This window comes from Mustela nivalis (assembly GCF_964662115.1).
Source record: "Mustela nivalis genome assembly, chromosome: 5".
NCBI lineage: Eukaryota > Metazoa > Chordata > Mammalia > Carnivora > Mustelidae > Mustela > Mustela nivalis.
The window spans coordinates 137379066-137391178 of record NC_139024.1 but is presented as its reverse complement, the minus strand read 5'-3'; the positions used below and the strand labels follow the sequence as shown (position 1 = coordinate 137391178).

General features: G+C 41.8%; 1 protein-coding gene and 1 long non-coding RNA gene across 15 annotated transcripts in view; one reads left to right on the top strand and one right to left on the bottom strand.

Moving 5' to 3' along the window:
• The window catches only part of FARS2 (phenylalanyl-tRNA synthetase 2, mitochondrial), a 519420-nt gene that overhangs the window by 266483 nt on the left and 240824 nt on the right, over positions 1-12113 (bottom strand). The gene's annotated exons all lie outside the window — the stretch shown is intronic.
• On the top strand, positions 2426-4713 carry LOC309864417. Of its 2 annotated transcripts, none has more exons than XR_014311513.1 (3): positions 2426-2618; positions 3075-3296; positions 4470-4713. It is a non-coding gene; the product is annotated as an uncharacterized lncRNA (long non-coding RNA). The 2 variants fall into 2 exon arrangements; XR_014311514.1 differs by having other exon boundaries at positions 2426-2812.

Genomic DNA, 12113 nt, shown 5'->3' with positions numbered 1-12113 from the left:
GTGGGTATTGAGGGCACGATTTGCATGGAGCAAATATAACTGGGTGTTATATGCAAACAATGAATCATGGAACACTACATCAAAAACCAATGACGTACAGTATGGTGACAAACAGAACATAATAAAATCATTAAAAAAAATGAAAGAAAGAAACCACAAATGTTTTGATGTGCAAATTGAGAAACAAATAACCAAGACACGTTCTCTGTATCAGCATGGTCACTGCAGCAGAGTATTGTCTTATAAAAAGACATCACACTTTGTAACTTCTTGTAATAATCACCAATACTCTGGACGTGAGAAACCAACATCCAATCCCCTTCATTTCTGTCTGGGCTGGGACCCTTCTAGGATGCTAACAGTACCATGTATACAGAACATAAAAACATACGACAGGGTACGTAAATCACACAATTCAATTGATCAAAGTTTCATCTGGCTAATAATGTTACCACTGTCAGCTGATAATATTGGCATGTAAAGATCATGATCTGTCTTCAGCAAGGATAGAGGGAGATGGCTTTGCACAGAAAGGCAAATGACTCAGCTCTTAGTGGCCTGTTCATACATTCACGCGACGTAAATATATGGCTGACAGCTGCCCACGGGAGAATGAAAGAAAGCAATGCCAGGCTTCAGAAGTCCGTGACCCCACAAGCTGCCCTCCTAACATCACATTTGGCTCATTATGACATATAAAAGAAGTCTTGTTGCTCAGCAACAAGTAATACGCTGGCATTGAAGGAGAAACTAATCAATACAGTGTTGGCTAGAACTCTTTCATAAGCAAAAGTAAAACAATAATTTACTCTGAAATTCTCACTGCAGAGCATCCTCCCCTGTGAACTCACCTTTATGTCTACCACAGCACTAGGCTGAACAAATATTTATCATGGATTTTTTTCACAAAATTACTATAGGATGAGTACTAACCTGGATTGAAGGTTAAATTGAAAACAAGTCATAGAAATGACAGACAAGAAGGCACCTGTTAGGGAATATGGTCAATAATACTGTAATTCACTTAGAGTGGTAAGCATTTTGTAATGTATTGTAACTGTTAAATCACTATATTGTACACCTGAAACTAATTTAATATTATATGTCAACTCTACTTCAGTTAAAAATAAAAAGAGAGAGAGACACACACACATAGATAGGTAGACAGACAGACAGACAGATAGATAGATGCACCTGTTCTGTATGTAACATGGTTCAGGACTTAGAGAAGCACTTTTTCTTTGGGTTAGTACTAAAACCAAAGCCAATGTAATCTTGTACTTTACAAATGTCCTGTAAAAAGGAATGATAATCCCTTTTTCTAAATACAACACTTTAAAAAGTTAAGCTTTATTAAAATTACCAAGAACAGAAATGTCTCTACTTTTAGAATATTAACAGTTTACTTTGACTAAATGTGGCCAGGCCCTGTGCTAAGTACTTTATAGTCATTAAATCTTTACCACATCCTACAGAGAGGTAATGCTGTACTTTGTACTTTACAGCTGTGTAAACAGAATCAAGAAAGAGTAAGTAATGAGTCTAAGAGAGGCTAGTTAGTGGCAATGTTAAGATCCCACATCACTGCCTGGTAGAATCGTGTGCTACGTGACTGAGGAATTCAATTTCCCATGACTTTAAATGTATAAAGAGCCCCAGTAGAAGAGTGGCTAGTGGCTGTAACACTGGACTGGACAGAACAGCTCTAGAGCCATGGTCATGGAACTACAGGCTGTAACCTAAATCTGGCCGGCAGCCGGTTTTAGCATGATCATGAGCTAAGAATATGCTTTATGTCTTTCTAAGTTTTAGAAAAGCAGCAGCAGCTCCAGAGACAGCATATGGCCCACAAAGCCTAAAATATTTACTATCTGGTGTTTTATAGAAAAAGTCCAGGGCCGCCTGGGGTGTTCAGTCAGTTAAGCAACTGCCTTCAGCTCAGGTCATGGTCCCGGCATCCTGGGATCGAGTCCCATCAGGCTCCCTGCTCAGCTGGGAGTCTGCTTCTCCCTCTTCCTCTGCTGCTCCCCCTGCTTGTGCTCTCTCTTTCAAATAAATGAAGTCTTTAAAAAGAAAAAAAAAAAAAAGTCCACAGCCTCCGGTCCTACAGCTGTCCCTCTTAACACCAAAGTCACTATCCTGGGAAAAGAGATTTTAAACCCAGTCTCCCAGTTTGAATCTTAACTGTATAAGGGTGGCATTAAGTCATGCCATGTGAGCATTGTCATATTTTCCATGATAGTATTCAAGTGACCCAAGCACGAGCAAACGCAAAAAAATGCTAAGACATGCCTAATTAAGTTCGCCACCAAAATACCACCTCACATTTAACAAACTGTTTGTGCATTCGTTACCTCATGTTTTATTCAAAACCACCTCATGTGCTGGATGCCCATTTCACAAAGGAGAAAACTGAGACACAAGGGGCCCAATGCTACACTCAAGTGGCAACTCCCAAGTCCACGGGCTTCCCTAGGAAACAAGAGTTCTGTGGAAGCTGAAGAAAACGCACGAGTATGAGCATCCCACACCGTTGACTGATTCAGGCGGAACAGCTACGGTCACAGGTTTTCTCCTCTTCAGGAGAAAAAGTCTCTGCTCTTCTACCCGATAAGCCGGTACAGAGGGAGAGGTGGGGGCTGGGCTCCTCCGGGGCTGTGTCGTTTCTGGAACAGAAACAGCGTCGGAAGGATAGGGCAGCTTCTCTGCAGGGGGCCTGGGGGGCTGCTAAAAATCCACAGGAGCAGAGCGTTCAAAAGTCAGGGCCCCTCAAAAGTCAGAGCAGCTGTGGCCTCTTCTACCTGACCATCAGGTGAGTGCACACACGAAGAAGGACACCATCTTTTAGCAACAACTGAGATAGATCGGAAACTCACCATGCTCTTCGAAATAGCTAGCCCAGGTCTCTCCGACACCCTACACTGTGCTTCCTGGGTCCTGAGGTGCCTCTGGAACTTCCAGTGTGTGGCAAGCTAGACTTTTTTTTGTACTGGGCCCACTGATAGGTCTCAGATTTTCCTGTATGGTACATGTGAGCCTTTGGTATTTTGATCCTTTTCGTCCGTTCTATACAGCACTGTCCAAGAAGACCCAATAGCTGCATGTGGCTATTTCAATTGAAGCAGATTAAAACTACATGATATTCAAGAATCTAGTTCCTCACTTGCATTCATGTGCCACTCAAACTGAAGAGCGACATGCGGTTAGTCGCTTCCATACTGGAGAGCATCCAGAACACGGCCATCATCACTAAACCCTATACTAGACTGTACTGCATTCCAGAACCGAATATTCAGGTAAGTATCATTAGAGACAAATACGTGAGGAGAGAGATCTGCTTTTGTTCTAACTTCTGACTGGCAGGATATCTACGCCACACAACCGTTAACCAAATTATTTCTAGTAATTACTAAAAGCAAAGCCCTTCACGGCACCATAAATTCAACTCACGCATCATCATTTCTGAACACCTCCTTCCACACACTCCCCTTTGCCGATCTGAGAATTACATCATTAATCAATCTTTGCCTGGAAGTTCTACTTGGCAATTGAAACTTCCATATCTCCTTTTCTCCACTGGTGGATTCTGGCCTTGATGATGTGCACTAAACGTACTGAAATTGGATATTACTGTATAAATCACTGAAGGTTTAGAAGCATTTGTGTATATTCCCTCCTATTTGCTGGTTCTCGGTCGCCTCTGTCTAACAGCCTTCCTTGGCTCACTCACACTCCGCTCCATCTCTTGGGCCCACTCTGTCAGTCAGTTTTACAGTCTATTAAAAATGTCCTCAGTGCAAGCTTTAAGTAATTACTGTAGAAATCATTTCAGTCGTCAATTAGTTTGGGTAGCTCCAAAAGCAGAGCCTGAAGCAAGGACTTTGTTGCTGGTGGTTTTGGTGGAGGGAGCTGATCCCAAAGCTGGAGTGAGGGTGCAGAGTGACGGATGAAAGGAGAAAGGCTCAAAGGTGTGCTACAGAGTTGCTAGTGTACACGGGAGGATCTCAAAGCTGCCCTGTGATAGACTTGGAGGAAATGTCACCCTTAGCTGAGGCCTGCACTTTGAGGAGGCTCTTGGACAGCGGCCTAGAGAGTGTGTGCAGCTCCGAAGGCAGAAGGTAGAAATGTGTACCGTGGCAGCAGAGGTGAGTTTCAGCTCGTGGGATTCCACCGCAGCCATGACTGAACCCAGGGCTGGGCCAGGAGGTGGTGAGGCAGCTTCCCTGAACAGGAAAAGTATGAGTATTTCCCCTACTGTAATTTCATTAAATGCCAATTATGAACTTCCCTTGCTAACTTCTTCATCATCCGTTAGGACTCACCCTGAGTATTTATTTCCTTAGAGCTCTTGCTGCTCTGCCCACCTCCAACTGAGCTGGATGCTTTTTCTCTGGGCTCCCCCAGCACCACCACTGTATTCATCACAGTCCCCTGTAAGTGTGTGCACTCTCTCTCTCTTTCTCCATTAGGCTCTGAACTCCCCTGGGGGCAAAAACTGTCCTTCACCTCTAGAAATGCTGTTCCTAGCAGACCGCCAGGCACAGCGATGCGTAATACCTGTCCTCCCACACGACGAACGGAAGGAAGGAAAGGGGGAATCGCACGCCGAGACATCAAACAGGAAGTGAGGAGCCCAAATCTCTATCCATCTTTATGCTCTCCTTTAATGAAGCACAAGATAAAGGGCCCAGCCCCAATGAAATTAAACAGACATTTGTAGAACTCCGCATTCACCATGTTATTTCATTTAATCCACAACACCCTGGTCAGTTAAACTATATTTCATCAGACCTGAGACATCATTGATTATTCGACGTTACATTATTTGATTTACCATTAGGAAAGAAACAAATACTGCCAAAATAAATGAAAGATGATATTGACTGTAAGACAAGTACGGATTGCAGAAATACAAAAACATAGGAGAGAGAAGCTTTGTACTTTCTAGAATTTTTGAAACGTCTTTATTTCCCACCGGATTCCAAAAAAAGATCAAAGTTGGCAATCCTGAGATTGCCAATCTCTCAGGATTTTACCATTTTACCAATAAAAACAGGTATTTGGGGACTCTAAGGAAGCCAGTCTGTGTTTCCTTAGTATTCTTCTCTGTCCGTTTCATGAGGCCCACTCATCACTCTGGCAAGACCTCTGCTCAAGAAACCCTTTGATGAACTCACTCATGCTGAGAAGGAGCTTACAAAGACAGTCTTCTAGAGACATCCATGGACATATGCACCTCTTACACTTGAAACAGAGAAGCAAAAAACCATGATTGAGGGTTGCACCCCAAAGTAAAAACAAACCTAAGCATCCCTGTCAGAATAAATATCGACACAGAAATTCTAAATTCCTAAGGAAAAAAGACTGCATCATGGAAATCAGTGAGAAATGTAAAAGAAAGTTCTTGTGCATGTCTACAACAGATACCCAATAAAACTGTGGGTCTGAGAGGCAGTGGCACTGGTGGTAGGAAATGACGTCACTGTTTTGTTTTCTTTTGAAGAGTCAAGCAAAGGGGTACAGAACCTGGACTACCGATGACAAATAGCCAGTCGCCTTCCCCCCATCCCTAAACCTAAGAATAATGAATTTAGTTGAGACCCAAGAAGAGGAAGAAGGGAAAAGAAACCATGGTGGTAATTATAATTTGCCCTCTGTGTCCAAGTGACAGCTTGCAATACACCCCATGCCTTTTATCCTCCCCCCTCACGTGGCAGGCAGCCTCACCCAGCTAATGAACATCGGACAGTGGCTCAATGCTTTGTAATGCGCCAGCACTCCCCCTCCCCCTTGCAGGCTCTCCTGCTCTCCCCAACCTATTAGCAAGTAGGCCTGGCACAGTGTCCACGTTACCATGTGGTGCGCCTGGGCAGGAACACACGGAGGGCTCCCCTGGGCTATGGAGGCAGGTGGTACCCGTTCTAAACAGAGATGACGAAAAGATGCTTATGCCAGAATATTTTTCTTTCCAGGGCGAAGAGATGGGAATTGAAAGGGAGGTGTAAGACGTGCATAAAGGACTGACTGTCTTTTCCTGCTGCCAGTAAACACTATGCTTCAGGCTAACTGCAGAAGGGAATTTTTTAAAGAGGGCTTTCATTTTTAATTTTGCAAAATGGATTCAACCAACAGACTAGCATGTGTGTGCACACAATGCTGTTTTCATTTTTAAAGTCCTCTATAGAGCCTGCAGAAACCTGTTTTACAGAGAGCACCATTAAAACACTTCAAATTCACCACACAGTTGAACAAGGGCAGGGTAGGGTGGGGGACAAACATTTCTGTCAACAAAGAAGACACCTATTTGGTATCTCTGGTTTTAATTTTAGGGTGGGAGCGCAGTCTGTCCTTTGTGGCAGAGAGTCACAAAGGACAGAACAAAGGAATAGTCATTTCTCTGTTTCAAATAGTTTATCCAGAAGTTAAATACATACCTCACTTGGTAATTAAATCTTTCCACTTAGCTCATGAACGTGAAAATGGACATATCATTTGGCAATGTTTGAATTCTAGTGCATCTCAGGTAGGGAGGGATTATTCAATACAATAACCCAGATGCAGTCTGCTTAACATTAATACTTCCCCTGGACTCCACTCTGTACTTCTATAATATCATCTACACTTTTTAACTGCCTTATCATACATTAACTCATATTGAATTTGTGACAAATTACACCCTCCCCTTCTCCCCACTCCAGAGTTGTGTAATTAATTTTTTAAACCTAATTTAAAGATTTTATATTTATCTTTACTATTTTTTACCCAGTTATTTCTGGTGCATTATTTTAGATTATCAAGATTTTCTTGACTCAAGATCAAGTCACTAATCGTATTAGCTGTCCCTCCCAGCCTTGTGTTAACTGCCAATTTGATAAATGTGTCTTCATCACAGTCATTGATAAAAATTATGAACAAGACAAGTGTGAAGGCTCAGCTCAGCACAGCTTCGCTATAAATATTCCTGCAGGTTAATATTAAATTGATAATCTACACTCTGGAAAGGTCTGTCCAAATAGATATAAATGCATTATTCGTCTGCCCTGCCCACAATTCTCCATGTTACTCATGAGGGCCTCTGGGGAGATTTTCTCAAACGCTTCGTGGATATCCAGATATGCGATATACTACATGGTCTCGGTCTGCTGTTAGATAAATGTAGGTACTGAGTTCAGTGGAAAGAGAGATGGAAGGGCGGGGAAGGTTTTCAAGCAAGGCCATAACAACTGCCCAGGCACCCCTTGGGCCCAATGAAGCAGTTAATAAACGTAACTTTCTTTCAACCCAGAACTCCATCTTCCGCATCAGGGAATGCTAATCTGATGGCTTACATGATATTGCTGGGTTTAAAACCTGAGATTTCATCATCAGGAAAAAGACAAATTAAAGGCAAAATCTGAAATTAAAAAAAAACCTACCTCAAACAGTGATGGCATAACATTCAAGCGCTTGGCAATGTCTTTTTCGCCAGGTGCTTGACGTGCTGTACCAGGAGGGGCCGTGAGCTGGGTCTCAGGACACACAGCCCCAGAGCCCCCAGGAGATGGTCTGTTCCCAGTTCTGTCATTTGTCCTACAATATTTCGATCATCTCATCTGTAAACAGAGGCCACTAAGCTATGAGTCACCCCACTATTGGCTCTCTTCAATCCTGCACAAACCTTTCCTTGCCCTTATCCAACCTACTCCCTTTTCTGGATGGGGATAGGGGTCGGGCAGGTGGGCCAACCTGCCAAAGACAAGAAAACCCAACATCCTGTGTGAATGACTGTGCCAACGTATCTTGCGTTTGCTTGCTTACTATAGTGGAGAGGCTTAGGAGCAACATTCACAAATGTGAGAGGAAAAACTATTAGTTCCCGAATCTGCCAGTCATCCTTTCTCCTGTTCCTTGGGAGCAGAGGGCTGTACTAGGACAGTGCGTATCAAAATGGCTAGCTGATTAAAATCTTACCAAAAAGGGGGAGGTGGCACCTTAATTAACTGAGGTGGCTCAGTTAATTAAGCATCTGTCTTTGGCTCAGGTCATGATCTCAGGGTCCTGGGATGGAGCCCCAAGTTGGACTCCCTGCTTAGTGGGGAGTCTGCTTGTCCCTCTGCCCCTCCCTGCTCATGCTCTCTCTCTCTCTCTCAAAAAAAAAAAAAAAAATTAAAATAAAGATAAAATAAAATAATAAAATAAGATAATAAAATAAAGATGGCTAGCTGATGTCTGCCTGAGACCGTATACTTGGGTGTGGCAGTGTAGGTTTAAGCATAACTGCCTTAAAGCTGTTAATTAACCTTTGAAATTAAGTTGTAAGGTGGTCAAGACTATTAGTTCAAATCAGAATGTTCTTCTTAAAATGATCCTGGAGTTTTATAAATACAATACCACCTAAACTGGGTCATCGCACAGGGCTGTGGAAATTGTTTTATTATGCAGAGATGTGAGCTGTAACAGCATTTGTTCCAAGATGCTATAACTTTTATAGATATATTATGCAAAGGGAAAGTTGGGAATCAGAAAGATGAATAAAATATAAAAGATAAACAACTGCATATTAGAAATGGTTTTATGATCTGGGGAGACAAACCTAGATGAATATGTGGAGACCTTCTAGTTCTGGGTTTTCAAGAAGAGACTGCCTGGGAATGATACTTCATGACACCAGCAGAAAGAATAACTCAATCCCTGGTCCAGATTCCTAAAACATCCTACGCCATGTTGCCTCTCTGATGGTGGCCCCCACTGGGATAGAAGATAACCAATTTTAGGGGTTGCTGGGTGGCTCAGATGGTTAAGCGGCTGCCTTCAGCTTGGGTCATGATCCTAGAGTCCCGGGATCAAGTTCCACATCAGGCTCCCTGCTTCTCCCTCTGACCTCTCTCTTCTCATGCTCTCTCTCTCTCATTCTCTCTCTCTCTCAAATAAATAAATAAAATCTTCTTTAAAAATTAAAAAAAAATTTTAAAAACAAAAAAGAAGAAAACAGAATGTTTTGAACAGAATGGGTAGAACAGAGCTTTGCCAAGGCAAAAGAGCAGACAAGCCTACCACATTTTATAGGCAACATGCTAACTACTTCAACATGCTGGACTACAATAAGAACTCCTGGACAAAGGTGTCACATGTGAAAATATCTGCCTAGAGGAGCCCAACGCATGCCAGCAGCACAGACTTCTGGGTAAGAGGCATCCCCAAGGGTGTCCAAGAAATGTAGAGTCACATGTTAAGCACACTGGAATTTTTAAGCCAACGTTTCACTATATGACACATAAAAAGTGCTTTTATATATTAAAATTAATATGAATATAGGACGGTACTGATAATATTTGCATATTTTATAGTCAAGAAAAGACAGGAGGCTTATGAAAATATTTACTCTTGGAATAAGCGTTGGGACTCTGTCTTATTCACCCACGGGACTGAGCACCCTCTCCTCTGCTGAGAACGGGGACAATCCTGGGAAAGCCAGGCCACATGGCCCCCACAAGTAGATGAAGCTGTAGTCACCTGGCCATTCACAGCTGCTCAGAGTAGGTCAAGAGACAGCCCGAAGTAGCAGCAATGTAGGGCAAAGGTAGGAAAGCTATCCTAGGTGAGCTAATTTACGTGCCACCCAAACCAACCCATTCAGTGGTGATGGTGTTTGTTTTCCATTAGTAAGTTGGGAGCCCTCAGTCAATGTGGGAGAACTATGAAGGCCCGAACACTTTTTTCTAGGCTCCTGGATATTCTACTTGGCATTCGTGACACAGACGGATTAACAGATGAGCACCCCAGTCAGGGGCGAGGAAACAGAAGGCTCAGGTTCTACTCATGCTTCAGCTGCTTATAACTAGAACATTTAACCAAGGTATCCCTAGGCTTCTTTCCTCATGAAATGGAAGTGATATTCCCCACCTCTTTCCAAAACAGACTGAGATCAGAGAGCAAGAAAATAATCTTTAAAAGCACCATAAAAGAGGGGCGCCTGGGTGGCTCAGTGGGTTAAGCCGCTGCCTTCAGATCAGGTCTTGATCTCAGGGTCCTGGGATCGAGCCCCGCATCGGGCTCTCTGCTCAGCAGGGAGCCTGCTTCCCCCTCTCTCTCTGTCTGCCTCTCTGCCTGCTTGTGATGTCTCTGTCAAATAAAATCTTAAAAAAAAAATCATAAAAGTGAAAGATAAATTATTGTCAGCTAGAAAATTATTTCTCTGTCTCACATTTTAGAATTTTAAATACAATAGGAAAAAATTACAATGGACAGACAGGTTAAAGAGCATCTGGTCACAGAACAGATCATGAAATTATCTGAAGCCTCTGTTGCTACCATAGTAATCTGTGTTCTTGCAATTAGAGTCCCACACATATTATTTTTCATGTCTCCTTTTTATTTTTCTTAACTTTTTTCCTCCCACACTTAATGTTGTGTAATTGACAAACAAAAATGATACATATGTAAGGTATATAATAATATGATGTTCTGATACATGTATATATATGTGAAATGATCACAACAAAGCTAATGAACATATCCATCCTCTCACATAGTTACTGTTTCCTGTGTGAGAGAGTGTGTGTGTGTGTGTATAAGATGAGAACACTTAAGATTTACCCCCTTAGCAAATTTCAAGTATATAATATATATTATTAATGACAGCCACCATACTGTATATTAGATCCCCTGAAATTACTCATCTTGCCTAACTGAAACTTTGTGCTCTTGACCAACATCTCCTCATTTCTCTCTCCCCTCAGCCCCTGGCAAGCAATGTTCTAGTCTCTACTTCTAGGAGTTTGAGTATTTTGAATTCTAAATGTAAATGAAGATAGGCAGTATTTGTCTTTCTGTGTCTGGCTTACTTCACTTAGCAAGTTGCCCCAAATGTCAGGATTTCTTTCTTTTGAAAGGCTGAATACTATTCCGTTGTACTATATATTCCACATTTCCTTTACCAACACATTGACCACTGTCCACACCTAGGCTGCTTCCATATTTCAGCTCCTGCGAAAAATGCTGCAATGAACATGAGGATACTGATTTCATTTCCTCTGGATACACCCCCAGAATCAGAAATGCTGGATCCCATGGTAGTTTGATTTTCTAAATTTTCATACTGTTTCCCACAGTGGCACCAACTTACATTCCTACCAGCTGGACATGAGGGTTCCCTCTTCTCTGCATTCTCACCAACCTTTACTTTACCTTCTCTTCTTTTCTTCTTTTAGCCATTCTAATACGTATGGGGGTAGATCTCATTGTGGTTTTGATTTACATTCCCCTGATGATCAGTAGTGTTGACTACTCTTCATACACTTGTTGCCACTGTATGTCTTTTTGAGAAATGTCTATTCAAGTCCTTTGCCTATTTTAATCCATTTTTTTGTTATGGAGTTGTAGGAGTTCCTTATATGCTTTGAATATTAATCACTTACCAGAAGTGTGGGTTGCAAACATTTCCTCCCACCCATAGGTTGCCTTTTCATTGTTTCCTGTGCTGTACAGAAGCTTTTCATTTCGATGTAGCTCCAACTGTCTACTTTTGCTTTCATTACCTGTGCTTTTGGTATCATAACCAAAAAAGGTCACTTTCCAGAACAATCTGAAGGAGCTTTATCCCTCTATTTTCTTCTAATAATTTTACAGTTTCCAGTCTTTGTTTAAATCTTTGATCCATTTTGGATTGATTGCATGTCATGTGAGATAAAGGTCCAACTTCATTTTCTGCATGTGGATATCCACTAGAGACTATCCCTTCCACACTGCATTCTTGACCCTTGTCATGGATTTATTTCTGGACTCTCTATTCTGTTTCATTGGTCTGGTTTTTTTGTTTTGTTTTGTTTTTTGTTTGTTTGTTTGTTTTGTTTGTTTGTCTTTATGCCAGTATCACACTGTTTTAATTACTGTAGCATTATAATAAAGTTTGGAATCAAGAAGTGTGATACCTCCAGCTTTGTTTTTCTTGCTCAAAATTGCTGTGACCATTTAGGGTCTTTGTGGTTCATTTAAACTTGAGGTCCTTTTTTTCCTATTTCTGGAGAGAATGCCAATGGATTTTGATAGGGATTGCATTGAATCTGTAGTTCACTTTGGGTTGTACATTTTAGGAATACTAACTATCAATCCATGAACAAAGAATGTCTTTCCAT